Genomic DNA, 18,813 nt, shown 5'->3' with positions numbered 1-18,813 from the left:
CACTAATAAAAACTAGGTGCAAATGAGTGCTGATGAATCTGTATGGAAGTTAAGCGAATAGTTGAAAATGTCTATGAATATTCATTTAAATTCAAAAATTAACTCCAAATTGATCATGCCTATGACTTTGTGAATTTGCTTTCTATGAGCATACATGCACTTGAAATTACCTTTCATGAATATTTGAAAAAGCAAATTTTCAATTAGATATTTAATATACTTGCAGAAAATAATTTTTGAGTGATATATTTAATTGTGAGATTTGGATTTTACATCATGCTGCCTGATATTTGTGATGTGTTCTGTGGGACTGCATATTTGAAGGCCTCCAGGAAGGCTTTAGGTGGATGGAACACTTTGGAAAACCTTTACCTTGTGAATTACAGGATTCATCAAGAAGCAGAAACAAATGAGAATATACAAGAAAATAAGAAACTCTACAGATTTCCAATTTTCATTTGAGGATTTTTAAAAAAATATATTGAACATTGTACTTCAGTATGAGGTGAATCTTTGAGGCCAATTTCTCCTCATTTGTGTTGTCAGGCCGTGATCATGGCCGAATTCAGTGACTATGTCCAAGCAGAATAACCAAGCAGAATAAGAAGTGATTGTTTGGATTTTTAATCACTGAAGACAAGAATCATGATAGATTGCAATGGCTGATAGTTTGGGGTAGCTTAGAAAAAGTGGTATGCATGCAATGACTGTCATTGGAGCTCCAACATGGGATGTGTGGTTTCAATTAGAAGCTGACTTCACAAAAGAAGTCCTAGATCTAAGAAGATGTTTGTATAGAACTATTCTCATGGTGTATCCAGTTTAAACATTATCTAGAGCCCGGTGACTTGCAGGAAGAACTGAAGGTGAAAACAATACTCTTACTAAGGGACACAAGAGAAATTATAGTTTGGTAAGTCTTCCATATCAGGAGAAGAAACCAACATCAGCAAGTGAGGTGAGAGGATGGGGTGTGGGCCTGCTTGGCACAGGTATTTTTGTGTTCCTAGAAACAAGGAGAAGCAGGAAGGATGCTTGACCCCTCCATGGATGCAGTAGAATCAGTTCTGGCCAGAGCTGTGATGTGTGGGGAGGCTTCAGAGGAGAAGCTGCTGGCAGCCTGCAGAGGCAACCACAGGACCCCACAGGCCAGCCCAGGAAGGTGAGCTCACCCAGCTCAAACAAGGGAAAGGGGCTGCTCAGGGGGAACAGCCTGAGTGAGGCTTGCACCTGGCCTTAGCAGCCCCTGTGCTACTAATCTAGCAGGGGAGGAGAGGTCCTCATCAAAACAGCAGTCTAGAAATGCACTTTTAAATTTCTGTTTAGTTTTTATTTTGTGAGTTCATCCATTGTTGTGCAGAGGAGCGTAAGCACTTATTTTTCTGGACTAAATGTGTCCTGGTTTCATCTTTCACCTTGGCAGCTGAAGAGTGTATTCCCTATGGCTGATTCGAGGCGCTCTCTTACTGGTGGAGCAAGGAAATATACACACACAAGTATTCCCTCGGAGCAGGGGAGTGGTTTCCCACCTTGTTACTGGAGCCAGCTGGAGGGCAGGTAACAGGCAGTGCTGGGTCAATCTCCCTCATCAGGCACAGCCAGTGCCTCTAACAAGCAGCAGGCGAGGGGGAGATTATTTATGATGCATAAGGTACCATAAGAGATACCATACTACTCCAAAGAAATTGAATCAGGCTCTGAAACTGAGACAAACAAATTTTTCAGCATGACCAGCCTTGGCTTGTTAGGATATTGAGTACCTTGAATTCTATGTTTAAATAGTTTGCAAGCTAACATACTGTTTTTTGGAAAAAAATTTGTGAGTAATTTAAAGCCAAGAATTATTTGGGGAAATTTCTGAGTGATTTTTAGATAATTTAAAACCAAGAAATGTAGGATGAATAAATTATTTTGTTATATTGCATCTTCATTTCTGGTTTGAATAGTGAGAGAGAATCTGGCTCCAATGCCTAGAAGTCATACTCAAGGATTGGATTTCCCGTGTAAAAGCTATACAGTGTGATAACACAGTTGTACTGCATATTCAGTTTTGATATGTAACCTTTTAAATAAATTGGAATACTCTTTGTGCCTATACTGGCACACACGAAGAGATCATAAACAATAATTTTGTAAAGGTCACTTCCTCACTAAGCGCTTGAGCTCATGGCAAGAGCAGCATAGGGCTATTAAAGGACCTTTATGCTTCTATTTTTTGGTGTCTGTTAATATTTTTGCAGCTTTGAAGCTCTGTTTAATATAAAGACTGTGTAGTGTCCCGTGCCATGGGTCTGTCTTTGCAGGCCTGTGCTGTGAGACCTTGGGCTGCCTCCCTGTGCATTTTAATAGCAAATGCCTGCTGGCCGTAGGATCTGGGGTTACTGGCAGCATGGAGCAGCATGCCCGAGGCTGGCAGAACCTTCCTGCTGGGAATGAGGGGGAACACAGCAAGATCCAAGTGGTGGAGGCTTTTGTGTAAGTAGCACCTCAAGACAACCAGGTATCAGGAACCTGGGCAATACATGAATGCCAACAGTGGCTGAGGGATCTGCACAAGGTGAGATTACCAGATGCTTGCCAAGTTCAGCTGCATAGCACGTTGCTCAGATATTCCTGCTGCTGCCCTTCTAAGGTGCTAATGAAGTTGTTAGTTGAATGATGTTTTTTGGTCCAGTGGAAATTCTCTTGGTCTTGCCTGTCTCCAGCAAAATACTTTGTCTCAGAGGAAATGTTTGGAAGTTTATAGTCCATCCAACCAACAATAAAACCATGTATATCTGCTGGTCTTCAGAAACAAAAGCACATTTTGTTACAAACTCCCTTTATGCTATACCTGTTGGACTGTTCTTTCCTGTGATTGACAACACTGCCTAAATCAATATCTTTTTTATTTTCAGATCTCTGTTATTTTGAAGAAATCCACATTTGTCCTGCTGACAGTGTAGGGAGAAGTTATTCCTCACTGTAGTGGCATCAGAGGACACCCTCAGCAGGGTGAGTGGAGTCTATCTGGTGTCATTAAAGTAGCTCCTAGCCTGAATCTGTGTGGTGTTTTCTGGCGGGCAGTAGAGCAGGAGGCTGAGATGGTGCATTTTAACTCTGGGATTATTTCTTTCCAATGCTGCCTGCTGGTGTAAAGCAACCATGTCTCACAGAAGGAACAGGATGTTTGTAAGGGTATTGGCCATCCACAGAGGGGTTGTGACTGGAAAACACCACAGTGTGCCTGGAGAAAGGATGCTTGATGTTGCAGGCATGGCCACTCTAGTGGGCAGAGGTTGGTGCTGCCCACACAGGAGGTGGCTAATCCATCTGCTTGTGGGGACGCTCCCACATCTGCTCTGGCACAGCTGGAATTGCCCCGATCCCAGGCACAGCACTATGCAAAGCCAGGGCCAGAGCTGGGGAACAGCCCAGGTACCCTCCAGCTTCTGCTGCTGCTATCCATGCTGCTGTGGTGTTTATTCAATATCCAGAATATTGTTTAAAATTATTTCACTTCTCTCTCAGTGAGAAGCCCTTCAATGTATGAATCAAAGCTTTGATTTCCTCTTCTGTGGAAGACCTGTGTCTAGCACCTGTCTGTGATCTTGGGGAGGTTACATGCACTCAACAACAGAGCTATGTCAGCCTGAAAGTTTAAATCACTCAGGTGTCTCTTATCCTGGAAAATCTCTTCACTCATTCTGAGGGCAAGCTGATAAAAAGCCATATTTCCTAGATTTAAAGTATCAATGTTGCTAGCTCCTTCTGCATTAATAGATTGTCTATTTTATGGGGTTCTTAATAACTTACCTAAATTTTAACCAATTTGCATAAATGAGTTTTAAGGAAGGTCATAACATTATAAAAGTATGTATTTGTACTTGTTCCATGTCACTCTACAAACTGTAGCTGTTTTTTTCTTAAGCTGATTATTGTAGCTAGTAATTTTACTCCTTTGGCAGCATTTGTCTGACCTTCCCTACTTTCCCCTGCTCCCTGAATCGAATTTTTTGTAAAATACTACAAAATCTTCCCCAAAAAAGGACAGAATTTCAATCTCATAATAAGAAATAAAAAGAGGTAATTTCCCTTGTGATTGATAAGCATAATTTGTAAATGAACCTGCTTTATGGAATGGTGAAAAATGGTTGGAGCAGTTAAAAAATAATTGAATATGCAGAAAATAGATTCCCTATAAGAAATAATATAAATTTGTAAATGCAGAATACAAAATTATTTATAGATGTTGAATGAACAAATTAATTTGGCTGACATTACCTTCCATTTACATAGAAACCATCTTTCATATTTTCCATGTAGACCATTTTCTATGTTCTACTGTGACTGAGGGAAAAACAAAGCACATGAGTCCTTTAAGGCAAGAGGAAAACATCCCAAAAGTCATTTTAACTGATTCCAAGAGTTGTGCAGTGGGCAGAGATTCAGGGAATGACAAAGGCACATGCAGAGAGGGAGGCAGTGATGCCAGGGAAACAGCTGGTGTCTGAAAAGCCCAGTTTGCTGTTCCCCTTCCTGCTCTGTGTGGAAGCTGGGGTGGAGCCCTTTGCTGATCAGGCCAGGCTCCAGCCAGGATTCTGCTGGGGAGATGCTGGTCTGGAACCTGGGAGGCCCCAGCCAGCTGGGATCGAGTACAGCAAAAGCAGGTCCTAACTCCACACTGCCATGGAGAATTGTAAAACCAGCTTCTTGCTTGACCACATGGACTCAGTGGGAGTGACTACCAAGGAAAAATCTCTGGGGTAGGCTTGTTCAGTTCTGCTAGCATGGTAGACATTGCTCCTAGACTACATGGATGCATGTGGGCATGTCTGGGTACTTCTGGTTCTTCTATCACAAGACTCAGAAGCAAATTTTTAATCTGTGGGCCTTTGTTTCTCTAATTCTTTCTGATCACCCCAAAGCTGAACAGCTGGTGAAGTCCAAAGATATGTCTTTAAGGTGCCAGTGCTGCAAACAAACCACAGCATGGTTCTGTTATGTTATGTCATAACAGCATCCAGCCCATTTCTTGTGCAGGAGGACCTAGGTGAACATCTCAGTAGATGCAGCTACATTGCACAAGCAGAGTCCAGCTCCTGAGCCCCACGGAATGTCTGGGAACAGCCACAGGCTGGTTTAGAGACCAGGAATGGTGACTGCCTGATTCCTCCTCCTCCCTCCCCATCCTTTCCCATCTTCTTGGTGAGAAGTACAAGAAACACCCATTTATTCTTCCTAGATCCTGTAGCTAATCCATAATGGGACATGCTGGTATCCTTTCTTACTACTCAGGCGCATAAAACACTCAGCAAGTTTTTCCAGGCTTAAAAACTCGCTGGGTTGAGCCTTGCATTGTGACACTGTGTGATCAAAAGCAAAGTGCAAAAATGCCTAAAATTCAGGACCTCAATTTAACTCACTTTCATTTCAGACAGGATAATGACATATGAATCCAAAAGATAATTTTTGTATAAAAAGACTAATAAATGTTTCCAATTTCTTCCAGAAGCATTTAAGAAAAAAAAAATTAACAACTATGCTGTCCTGTTCTGTTTCAATGTTGAAAGTAGTAGCAAACTATTTGAAATTGGCCATTGACAGTAACTGTGGCCACAGGAAGGAAACGATAGTGTCAAGGTATTAGGAAGAGAGAAGCAAAAAAAAATAGGTTGCCCATTCTCCTTTCTTTCATCTCTTGCACAGTTTGGCAGAGAGTTTGGGAAGGGGCTTTTCGCCTCTTCAGGGAGAGACATAAACTTGGACCACACATTCTCAAACACTGCCAACTTGTCATTCAGCTCATGCATTCAAGATGTTGCATATTAATAGCACTCCCTGATGACTGGTGGGTAGGGGTCTCTCCACCTATACAAAATAAGCCTCTTGGCACAACAAAGTACAAAAGAGGCCCATACAGGGAAAAAATGCACTTGAGAACTGGTTTGGAGAAACTCTGCACAGATGCTCTTGTGCAGATGCATATTTCAGATGGTTTTTTCCTGATTAGCATGCAGTGAACTCACCTGTTTTGCTGCCTAAAGGAGTCACAGCAGACATGGAGGAACACCTGCGTGAGTTCAGTTCTGTCTCCCTGTGAATATGATTTCCACCCTTGTTCCATTGCTGTTCTGTGTAGCCCCTGAGACCCTTTTCAATCCCCCTCTTGGACATGCCTAAGCCAGCAAACACAGAGAGGTACTTTGGGATGGAGACAAAGCACAAACAGTGCAGGGTGTGCTGCATGTTGAGAAGGGAAGCAGGGAATGAGTGGGTGGATTGGTCACACAGGTGCTTTGGGGTAGCACTGGGGATGCTCAGGCCAGATGGGTTCTGGCATGGCTAAGATAGGAAGATGAGCTCCCAGGACCTGTGCAAGAGCCTTGTGTTTGTCATCTGCAAATGATCTGACACTCGGCACATACAGAGTTTCACCTGAGGTCTGGTCATGAGATTGAAGAGAATGAAGCAGGCTGTCTCCCCCCTCCCCTGCAGTGTGCTGGTTACACGTGTCTGCCGTTAATTCTCACACTGTGCTCTACAGGCAGATCCTACACACGCATGGGGAATGAATTTCCTTTGTGCTCTGCTCCATTGTAGTTTACTCCAATGGCAGAAAGCGCAGCTTAGTTCTAGCCATGTGTTTTGTAAAAATGAGCCTCAGGAGGAGAAAGTGGGGAGAGAGTTGCTTATACATGTGTCGGTATCTGATGCAATCCGCAGTGTGAGCCACGTTTTTCTGGATATTTCAGCATACACTGAGAATGACACATGAGTAGTCCAAGCTATTTTCAGAACTGACAGTTTTCCTTTTCACTCCAACAATTGCTTCTTCAATACACTAGAGTATGCAAAGTGCTTCAATAAACTTTTAATTGGGAGTAGGAGTAACAGTGAAACTAAGGGAAAACTTCAGGCAAAATGAGAGCTGACCTCAGCTCATACCTGTTTTGTGGTTTGTTGTTAACTTTTTAAAAGATGCTGCACACCTTAGCATTTGTTGGTTTCTGGCAAGGTTTTTCAGAAGAAGTCCTTTTCAGGAGTCCCGCAACAACCTATGAATGGTTTTATGATGTTCTTGACCCAGGAAAGATCCAGCAGAAATCCTGTCTGCTCTGATGGGAGCCATGGGCTGAAGGTGTCTGGATATATTTTGATCTAAGCTCTTAGGTATTTTTCTAGAACAAAATATTCATAATGTTTGAGATTTTCAGAAAATCTTTTCAGATCCTTACAACAGAAAACAGATTACAAGCAAAACTCTCCAGATAAAAGTGAGATGGATTTTGCTCTAATGGCTCTTTCATACTCTTTGCCTGAAGTTTACTGACTGACACCAAGAACACAAATATGCCAGGGACAGGGTCTCTACTTTTTCTTAAGCTGCCAAAATCAGCTAGGGATCTGAGGCGTGGTGGTGTATTTCCTAGGAACTTAATTTCTTTCTATTACCCTCCCGACAAAAGCAACCAATCTCTTTGGAGATTGCAAAGTAAGGTGCGTCCCACAGAGCTAATGCTGTGTGCACTACTTGTAGAAAGGTATGTTTAACAAAAGCTGCATTCTGGATGCACTCCAAATATCATTACTATTGTTTAATTTCAGCTGCAGTTCGGCATCTGTTTAAGATAGTTTCAAAGATAATAATCTCACCAGACAGATATAAAATACAAAACTGCAATTAGGTTGCTCAATTATTTTGTTTACTAGTGGTGTTAAACCACTGGTTTTTTCTGAATCATGCAGAAGAGCGGTGATTTTTAAGCTTCTCTGAAAATACAGCTTTAGCATCAGTACCTATTTCTTTCCAGATTACGTTATATGAATGAATTTGATAGGAGTCACCATGGTGAGGAAAGGATAATGGAATTTCAGGTAAGAGTTCTCCATAATGAATTCATTCCTTACAGCATGTTAACACCCACCCATGGAATTAGGGACCTTTGTAACACAATGCAACAATTTACTAGACATCACAAAACACCAATTATAGAATTGGACTGAAACGAGCTGCCAAATCCTCTGTTCCTGATAAAAGAAGGATAGGTGTAGTCATGCCAGCACATTTTAACTCCTTCCTAAAAATTCACTTGGGTCCATTGTGAAGATCCTCGGTGATACGGTAGATTGACTGCAGTGCTATGTGTATGACATGAAAGTAAAATAAAATAAAAATGAATAGGTCATGAACAGCAGTGAATATGAACTCAATTTGGATCATATTTATTTAAATAATTACAGCAGATTGTTAACTTTGAGAATCTCCTGATTTATGCAAGGGAAAATGAAAGAGAGTTGGCTTCTATATTGTATATTTAGCTTGATAAAAGGAAGCCAGTCTGCATGGAAGAAGTGTGCAATTGAAGTTCCTCAGCTGATATTTTATAAAAGCACAATTAAATGTCAGTACTTTACAAAGAACTCTTAAATCCTAAGACTGAATCTCGTCTGTTTTTACTGGTAGCAGAGTACCAAACTGTAAGCAGAACTGAGCAGGATCTGACTTTCCATCACAGACAGTTAATAATTAAATCAAACATTATATTCAACAATAGAACATATGCATCAGCTTCTTTCAAATTGCATTTCCTTCCTGTTAGATCCATTAGTGTAAACCAGACTGCCTTTAGAAAACCCCTTATTGCTGCTGTCTTTCAGCACAGTTCCTGAAATGGATAATGTGGTGCATATTATGGGCAATTACACAGAACTCCCTAGTGACAGGGTTTTAGAGTTTCAGAATAAAACAGCTGGAACTACAGGGCTGTAAACTAATCGGAAAAAGAGACAATAGTAGCACATTTAATGCACATTGTTAGAACATGGACAAAGACTAGATGTGAAATACTACATATCACTATACCTACTGTATTGCACAGCATCTTCACTGCAAAATCCTGTTTAACTCTTGAAAGACAAGGCAGTCAAAAGCCAAAGATTTTGTCATGAACAAATGCATGCAGATCTCTATAACCTGAGCTAATTGGAAACATTAGAGGGAGAAGCCTTGATCTAGAGCTGTGGTTTTCTCTTCATGTCAGTGTAGTTTGAATCAAATCCAGAACTCTATTAAAAATGATAATTTATTAATGAATGCATAATGAATATATACCTACATATGCTAAAAAACTATGTCCCCATCCCTCTTTGACTATTTAAGTATACTGAGGATTTAGCATTTGTGTTGCAAAAATTGCATTTGCTCTTTGATATATCTTGAATATTGTCACAATGCATAGTGTTTGATCCTCCATCAGTTTAAATTGATGGCAAAGCTCCCATTAATTTTAGTAATACAGCAGTGAATTTTTAGAATAGCACATGCATCATTTAAAAGCACAATGACCATGATTACATGTGTAATCACAGTAATTGTGCACACAATTACTGGTTGGGTATCTAACTGCCTTTCAAAAATCAGTTGCTCTACTTGTGTGTATGCTCACAGTAGTCACTTGTGAAAATGCAATGCAGCCCAGAGCATCCCCACCTCTGTGCTTGCCCCTGAAATGCTGCAGGTGAGGGCTTGTCTCTGGCAGTAGGGATGTAGGATAGAGAGGTATATATTTACATTGCAGTGATTTGAACCATAAATAAGAAAGGGAAAGAAATAGCTGCAGTGTCTCTTTGGGAAAGTAAAAATGTAAAATTATTTCAACTAATTTTTCAAAAGGACAGAGACTGATTTGCACCAGCTCCTGTCTTGTGAGCCTCCTTATCAGCAGTGTCCAGCAGGCGTGGGCATGTTAATGTTTTATAATGGTATGGCAAAATGATCAAATAATATATCAAATAACAGCACCATACTAGAATATAACAAAAAAAACCCCAAAAAAACCAACAAAAAAAAAATAAACCAAAACAAAACAAACAAAATCACACTGAGTAAAATGTTGCTGCTTAAAAAATTCAGAAAACAATTAAAGTTTCAACATAGTGCAGTGAGTTTCTTAGAATGCAGAACCCAAGAACAAACTGCTGTGGCTCACTCTAGTTTAAAAGGTGATTCCTTTTGCTCAGAAGGTTGGTTCCTATAGCTGCAGAGGTATAGAAAAACACATCCTCCCTAGACAGGATAAGACTTCCAGATCCATCCTTTTGCTCAGTAAAATGGTAGCTGGATAAAGTTTTACACAAACCATTCGTCCAGTAATATCCAGTTGTCCCCCACAGTCCTGGCTGCCCTCCTCCCCTGGGGCATGGTGAGTGTGCTTTGCTTTCCCGGTAACAGCTTTATGACCCCCTCAGCGGAGGGCAGGGATGGAGGAGCTGGGCAGGCTGGGCCTGGCAGCCTGGCCTGTGCTTCTCCCAAGGGAAGGCTGGGCCATGAGTCCACGTGAGGGAAAGCAGGTGTCATTAACAGCCAGAAAGCAACCTCTTCCTGGGGAGGAATGGGCCTGATTCCAGGGGATGGGAGCAGTGGAACTGTGTTAAATGAAAATTAGCCCAGCCTCTCCAAGAGTCCCCCTTGCTGTGCAGTGACAGCCTAGAGCGCACACTCCAGGGGACTGGGCAGGACAGCATCCCATGGCTCATGAGAACAGGTCCCCCAGCAGCCCTCACCCTGTGGGAATGGCAACTGTCTTTACAGATGGAAGAACCAAAAACTGGCAATGAATGAAAAATGAACTTTTTCTGAGGCTGCCAGTGGCTGGAGGAGGGTGGCTGGACTGAGAGGCCTTCAGCAGACTACAAGTTGTATGTTTACCAAGGAGGAAACCTTGTAAAATGTGCTGGGGCAGATGTAGTGGTTACAAGTCACATGTGCTGTCTAAATAAGATCTGAATATCAAATGTTGTAATGTTTGACAATATCTGGTTCTCGACTTACCTTGTTTTAGAGGCGGAAATTTTGAGGCTCATCCCCATATGTGGGATTTTAGTCCCATCAGTTTGGGAAGTTTGGTCCTGGGCTCTGGTGTGCTGAGAAGACAGCACAAGTACTCTGTCAGGAGGAAGAGGGAACAGTGGTCAGATGCTTGAAAAATGTTTCTTCTGCTACTGGAAAGCTTCAGCACCCTTCCCTTCAACAGCATCAGCTTGTAGCTGAGCTCACTGCATACATGGCTGTGTTCCCTGGAATCTCAGAGCCCATGGCCATGGTGACTTGACATGTTTTCAGAATAGCTTTATGTAAGTTAATCCAGATGGCATGTCCTGTTGTCTCTGCACAAATATCTGCTAAATAGTTTTTTAAAACTTTATTGAAGCACATGATTCCCTTCTTGATTCTCTACAACCATCCTGCTGATCATTGTCGCAGATTCTGTTCTTCATTTCATTATAATAAACATGAAGTAACCTCATTGACATCCAATCAGAGGGAATTTCAGCTCTCTGCATTGCCCTGGGTCTGCAGTCTTGTACAGAGGAGCTGTTCATGCAGACTAAATTCAGTACAGAGCATTAAATGCCATCACTTTTGTAATTAACATTAGACAGCTTTAGGAAGCCTTGAAGCTACAAAATCCCTGAAGTCCAGTAGAAAGCATTTCTTTATACAGATCTGAGGTGTTATTTGAACAAATTCACCCTAAAAGGTGGAGAATTGCTGGGACATGAAGAACATAAGGCTCTAACACTGTGTATCGGAAAAAAGTTCCCTCAGAGTGTGCATTTAGTCACCTTTGGTGACACATGCTGCCTTGACTGCCACCTCTGCAAGTGTGGCCTCACTTTCACTGTTACTGCAACATGTGTCAAATGAAATGAAAACAGAGATTTGGGAAAGGATATAATTAACCTACTTGTAAACATTAACCTTAAATATCTTGCTAATTATCTCACTAATTTAATCACTGCAGATCTCAAACTTGTTTGTTAAATATTTAATTCTACAAATTGTTTTTGATACAGAGGTGTGGGGAGCTTTCTGTGAATGTAAGTTACTTTGTAAAACTCTGTAAAACCATTGTTATGTTCACACTTCATTGAACAAACCCTGCTGTCAACAAGACTTTTAATGGAAATCACAAGCAACTGTGCCCTGAGGCGAAGAGATATAGTGCCCTATTATTTTAAAATCTAATGAACACATTGTGTGGAGAGTAGACCAGGGTAAATTTCTTCCTGCACATCTTCAGGTTTGATTCCATGGGAGTCTAGACTAGAAAGCCCTGTGTTTCCTTTTTTCTTTGGTTGCAGTGAAGCAATACAGCTATTTCTTACCTACTCACCTCTTTCTTACTTGAATAACTCAGCAAGATTATGTCCTTGATTTTCAACCCTTTTTATCAAGTCACTTGTCACCTTGTGCACAAGTCACAAGTCACCTTGTGCTACAAGGAATATAAAAGGTGTTTAGATGCTCCAGTTACAATGCCACCCAAAGTGCCTCTAATTATTTCTGAGAGGAAGCGCTTGAATTTGGTAGTGTTGGTTGAGAAGCTGAAAGCTCTGGTTTTGTTCCTTCCTCCCTGATGGGAAGGAGGCCATGCTCGTGCTGCCTCCTGCAAACACCCATGGAGGCTGGGAGAGGAAACAGGCAGGGCATGGGTGCTGGGGAACATCCTGGATGGAGCGGATGGCTAAGCCAGGACACATTGAGGACATCCTGGATGTAGCGGATGGCTAAGCCAGGACACACTGGGGACATCCTGGATGGAGTGGATGGCTAAGCCAGGACACACTCTGGAGGTTGGAGGCACCCAAATCATCTGTCCCATGAGAAGGCAGGGGCCCTCAGCTGTGCCGTGCCTCCCCTCAGACAGGAGCCTTGTGTTTCAGCCTGTACCCCCATAGCAACTCTTTGTCAGTGTTATTTTCTCAATTTTTGTTGTTTTTGTCTTCTTAATTGAGGAAGCAGGTAGAAGATAGGGATTCAGTTGTGGTTTTGCACTGTAATTCTTACTATCAGAGAAGGTGCAAAGGTATGCTAAATTCAGGTGACGGCTCACAGCAGACCTGTGACAAGAGCCATTTGATGGGTTAGGTGCCCATAGAAATACCTATTTGGGACTATATTACTACCTTATCATATATTATTTATAATTTCATCCTGATTGTCTGTGGTTATTTATTATGCACTTATGTACTGGTTAGTTCAATAAAAAAAACCAAATTTCTGTGAATTTAGCTGAAAAAAGCTCTGTTTGTTCCTGTTAGTTATATGAAGTCTCGTTCTTTCTATGCATATCTCAATTTCTGGGCATTTTTCCCTTCATTTACTCCAAAAATTACTTCAGTACTAATGAATACTGAAAGACAGCCAAGACAGGATGAACTTTTGGACAATTTATGCAAACATGACAGATGATAATAGATTTACTGTAAACATGTCGGGCACAAAAGACTTGACTGCTTTTTAAATACAGTGATACTGGAAGAGATTTATGGATATTTTCAACTGTTCATTAAAGAGAAAAATATTTTGAAACTATAGGCTCTATCCTTTTATCCATTTTTGCCTTCTGGGCTGAGTTGCAAACCTTTGATGTTTTCTTCACCAAAAAATAAAATTAGTTACGAATTTATTTCTTCCAAGTACTTTCATTTTTGTGTCATTTTACAGTTCTTATTACATTTCTGGCAGTCCAAATTATGGTGTTTGGAGAGCACCTAGAGTCCACAGCTCTAAGTTTTCTAAAAATAAGGACTAAGTTTACTTAATGATGCTTTCTAGCCACTGTCTTTTTTCTTCTCTAGTAATAAAAGGTTAATAAAAATCTCTGAATACTTTAACTGCCTGATAGATCAACCAACCAATTAAAGGTTATTCTATTCTAAATGACTGGAAGCTACTTGAATTTATAAAAGTTAACATGAAATAGCTAGTACCTGTTGGATCAGGTTAATAAAAAGCAAAGCCTTAGACATGAAAATCATGTATAAATATGGTTCCTGCAGTTGACCCAGGTATCAATTCTTACAGCCAGACAGGCGTATTCTTAACTGTTTATTGTCAGAGTCTGCTTCTGTGCCCTTACAAATCAATAGTAAACCTTGCTTTCGACTTCAGTGCAGCTGATGTTGTTGGCAGTCAATGATTTTGCAAGATCAGTTCAAGATACTGGAATGGTTTCAGGGAATTATTGGATTCTTTCTTTCTAAAATAGTGTTAAACTCGTAAGTAGGAATTTAAGGAATTTAAACGTGAAAATATATGCGCTTGCACTGCTTCTTAAAACTAGTCTATCTTGCCAAATCTCCTATCAAATCAAAGCAGTGCACCAAAATGATAGCAGGAAGGATTGTGCAGTGCTCAAATATCTAATCCTGCATACTCACAGTGCTAAGCATGCCCTCATTTTTTTAATAGATGGGGAAGGATGGGGAAAGATGGAGAAAGATGGAGAAAGAGCAGATTTGGGTGGAAAATAACAGTTTTCATTGCAACCTTAGGAGACTATTGGCAATTTTGTAACAGAATTATTTGAGTGTTCTGAGACCCTTCAAAGGAAGGCAGGAAGCTCAATAACGGCTTCATTTTGGAAAAACGGATAGCTGAAAGTAGTATTTTACTAATTCTTATTGGAGGTGCCTTTCTGGCTTTTGAAAATTAATTTAAGATCCACAAACTAACACACATTTATGAATAACATAATGCTGTTGGAGATAATGCAAATGTCTTTATAAATAACATATTATAGCTTAAATCATTATTTTTAATGCCTATTTTTTTTTTCCTTGTATGAACAGGTCTGTGCTGGTCTGCATTAATTAAATGTAGGTAGGTTTGTAAGGCCAGATCATCATTACTTCTGTGTCCCTGATTTAAATCTGCAGTAAAACATTTCTCCATTTAGTTTGGTGCTTTTGTGTCATATTTCATACACTAGTTGTCTCTTAATTAAATCCATGATAGCCCACCAACACAGACTATTAAAATAACTATACTTTGCACTTGACATATTTATGAGACAGATTCATAAGAGTATAGACTGATACTTGAACTACTCACTGAGAAATGCTAATAAGATTATGATGAAGGTAAGATTAGAACATTCGTCTCCTTTTCACTTCTCTCTTCTTTATAGGAATTTATTTTTATAACTGCAATTCACTATTTCTATTCCAGGCTCTTTGATGTTGTTGTATATACCAACAGTTCTTCCTGTGTCAATTTATTGTGGCAATGAAGAGTGGGAAACTGCTAATTTATATCACACCAGCAAAGTGCATAACTGTTGTGTTCCTTGAAGTATGAATGTTTGCAGACGTCTGTAAACCTTCGCATGGGACTGACATGTTCAAGATAATACCTTTGGATATTACCTTTGGAATTGGGTGATGAAGAATATGGATGGTGGTGCCACATTCTTTTACCTTTATTGTCTTACTCCTTCCTGATGGTGTAGAGCTGGCTGAGTCTGCTCCTGGAGGAGGGAGGAGACAGTGGCATTGTGGCCATGATCCCTCAACAGACCCCTCACAGGCCTGTTCCTCTGCCCGTGACCCCTCAGTCCCTGTTCCTATGCCCATGACCCCTCAGTGCCTGTTCCTGTGCCCTCTCAGTGCCTGTTCCTGTGACCCCTCAGTGCCTCTTTCTGTTCCTGTGACCCCTCAGTGCCTGTTCCTGTGACCCCTCAGTGCCTGTCCCTGTGCCATGACCCCCCAGTGCCTCTTTCTGTGCCCGTGACCCCTTAATGCCTCTTTCTGTTCCTGTGCCCCCTCAGTGCCTGTTCCTGTGCCCGTGGCTGCTCAGTGCCTGTTCCTGTGCCAGGCAGGCTGTGCCCTTGCCCATCCCTCAGCTGTGGCAGATGCAGTGGAGTGTCCTGAGCTGTACAAGCTGCTCTGGGCAGCTGGACTGTCCCTGCAGTGTTGGAAATGGCCTGGGTCTATGGCCTCAGTGGGTAAGGAAAACAGAAGAGCAAGCAAATCCACAAGTCATATCACTTGAAAGGCTGTTAGACATATGCTGAGATTTGATCATTCACCTGTATGGATATCTAGGAATTGCCTTCTTAGCATTATTTACAGACAGAGTTGCTGATATAATTTGTTTGTTAATTTTATTAGTAATTTGGATGTGGAAAGTTCAAAGAACTCCATGTTTGAGAAAAATGTTGCTAGAAGTGAAAGTGCTGCTAAATGAAAATCATCGAGGATTTATATCATTTTTCAGGACCGTGATGTTTACATTTCAGGAACCTTTCCTCTCTGTTTTTTTTTTTCAGATTCACATTCTTTCATGGAAGAGCTTCTGCTCATCATTGTGTAGGGGTCCAGGTGTGGGTACAAATGGAAAAGGCTCTAAATACATGCAGCTTGAAAGGAATGTATTTTACAAGGGGAGTCTATAGAAAGCCATGTCTACATGATGTTCAGATGTTCAGGAGGATAAATACATTGCTGTGTTTCATCCTGGTATTCTCTGTGAACACAAAGAAAACTTCAAATGCTGGGATTTCATTTAGAAATAAATACAATATTAGAAAGTAACAATAATAAAGTAATATTAAATATTTCATCCTCTACAGAAATAAACCAGCTACAGTTCAGGGAGCTTCACTAAACACATTAAATCTAATAAAATTGCCTACATGTACTCCTGACACTAGTAGTAATTAAAATAACTTGTTTCAAAAAACTGGTCCTATACATGAATACTTATTGGCAATTATTTCCAAGTTCTTCAAACCAAAGATAAAGTAATTTGATTCACACACAATGTTCTTGTAAACGTGGTTCATACTGGGTTTTATATGCAGCTTAGGACTGTTAATTGCCATTTTGAGCCTCACAGTAAAATAGAGTTCAATATGTTGCTTTTTCTGAAGTATTGAGAAATGTCTGAGAAATGCTTGTCTTAGTCTAATCAACTGTGAATAATTTATTTCTGAGTCCTACTTTTCAGTATAAATGGATCTGACTTTTCTCAGAGCTTCTCAAGTCTAATCAACTTGTTACATTCATTTAATTAAGGAAATCTGTAGCGAACTGTGGAGTCTAAGTACCAACAGGCTTTTTTGTTGTGCAAAATTGGTGCATTTTCATTGTGAATGCGATTGTGATTGTTTATACTGACAGGTAACCTCTACTAAAGAAATCAGTTTTTTTTTCTACACATATGGGTCAATATGAATAGCATATAAACTGTTTTCTGAACTGCCTCTCTTGAAGTGGACCCACCACCCAGCTTCCCAAATTCACACAGCAGTAGCTTTCAGGCAATTCTCATTTCTGGAAGGGTTATGAGTGTTCTTCCATGCCTCAAAGGAGAGGAAGATATAAAGAGGTATAACATACAAGAGTGGGGATAAGAGACTGATTTTTTAGTCACAGTTAGCCTGAAAAAGATCATCACACATGAGGATTAAAGCACTGGCACAAGCTTATGGTCAGGATCTGCATGCCACAGAGTCACCCACAAAGGGATGAGCTAAGGTGCTGATTCAAAGTCCTGTCTGTGTTTCCCAGCCTTACATAATTTGCTCTGATTTCTCTGAGAAATCAGCATTCTAGGAAGGGAACAGCTCATACAATAAAGGGTTTTGACATCATATGTGCATTTGCGCTATATTTATTTGCTAATAAATGTTCAGAAGTCCATCATTCCTCTCATATTTATGTGATATGAGGAATATTTTTTATTAGATATATAGAGAGATGCTGTGGAGATTGACATATTTTTTTTCTCCTTATCCTCAGACAAACTCTTCAGACTCAGAGAAAAAGTCCTCAACCCTGGTCTAAAATACTGTCCAGTTCTTATGGGTTATAAAATGAAAATCATCAAAACTGTCCTTGACAGGATGTTTCTTTCCATTAGTTGATTAAAATGGTTTATTGTTGCCTACAGCATTGTTACTTTAAATGTCTTTTTTAACAAAGAGCAGATGTGGCCGTGTCTTGCACTGTTTCTGTGGTTTCTGATACTGAAGGGAATCACTACCTTGGCAGATCCTCCTGTGGAGAGGGAGAGGGAAAGGTGAGGGGCTCAGCAATGGGCTGCGGTACCAGCTGGGGAAGGTGAGGGGTTGTGCAACAGTACTGCAGAAAGTTGGAGGCAAAACATGCAAGCCTTCAAGCAGCAAGTGCTCAGAGTAGAAGAAAACCCCAAAATCTGGAATTACCTGCCTGCCATTGCTGTATGTTTGCTCTGACAAAGCAAGAAGTGGGTTTTGGCATTTTTTCAGACTGACAATTCTAACGTTTCAGATAAAGTGTGGAAGTGGAGAGCAGCTGATCCTAAAACATTAAACAAGGTTGTACCCGCATGAACTCTCATCTATCCACTGCTGTTACAAAGAGAACTGAAAATGTCCAAGTCTTTGAGATGTATGTCAAATTTCTTTGTTTCTTGTCCCCTCCATGTTTGATGGGGGAACTGAAATCTCCATACAAATCCTATTTCCAAATCTAGGGGTCATTTCAAGCAATAGTTATAGAACAGGTACCTTTCCATTCCCTAGCACAATTTCTCTAAGGCATGTTGTCATCTGATGATAATAGGGTCTTTCACTAGCAAATCTCAAATTATTTGCCATGTGACCTTATATTCAATAAATATTTATTTGAGAATCATAGGTTAATTAATTTCCATTGTTTCTGTTTTAATTCTATACATGCTTATACTGTACAATTAGAGAAAAACACAGACAGCCACGAGTAAATGTTGCTCATACAAAACGTTTCTATTACCCTTTACTTTTAAAACCCCATTAATAGATTATTAGGAGATATAAACATTGGAGACCATGGATCATATTTGCATGTTAATCAAATCCATGAATTATACATTATTTGCTGTGGAGAGTACTAGAAACAATATTCCTCCTTTCTAATAGCTATAAAAGCTGGAGGTTTCCTGGAGCACATATCACATCCCCTCTGCAATACCTTCTAATAGAAAGAAAGAAATCCAGCTTTTCAAAGCAATCTCTCGCTAAA

The 18,813-nt window shown here is 40.4% G+C and overlaps 1 long non-coding RNA gene across 1 annotated transcript in view; it reads left to right on the top strand.

The window, feature by feature from the left end:
* The window catches only part of LOC119703987, a 37,512-nt gene extending 29,319 nt beyond the window's left edge, over nt 1-8,193 (top strand). The window contains exons 3-5 of the long non-coding RNA XR_005257813.1: nt 2,898-2,994; nt 5,023-5,187; nt 7,794-8,193. This is a non-coding gene — a long non-coding RNA (uncharacterized LOC119703987). The remainder of the gene's footprint in view (nt 1-2,897; nt 2,995-5,022; nt 5,188-7,793) is intronic.
* The last annotated feature ends 10,620 nt before the right edge of the window (nt 8,194-18,813 follow it).

The sequence above is a fragment of the Motacilla alba genome, chromosome 8 (assembly GCF_015832195.1).
Source record: "Motacilla alba alba isolate MOTALB_02 chromosome 8, Motacilla_alba_V1.0_pri, whole genome shotgun sequence".
Classification (NCBI taxonomy): domain Eukaryota; kingdom Metazoa; phylum Chordata; class Aves; order Passeriformes; family Motacillidae; genus Motacilla; species Motacilla alba.
Note: the sequence above shows the minus strand (reverse complement) of the source record. Positions and strands in the feature narration are given on the sequence as shown.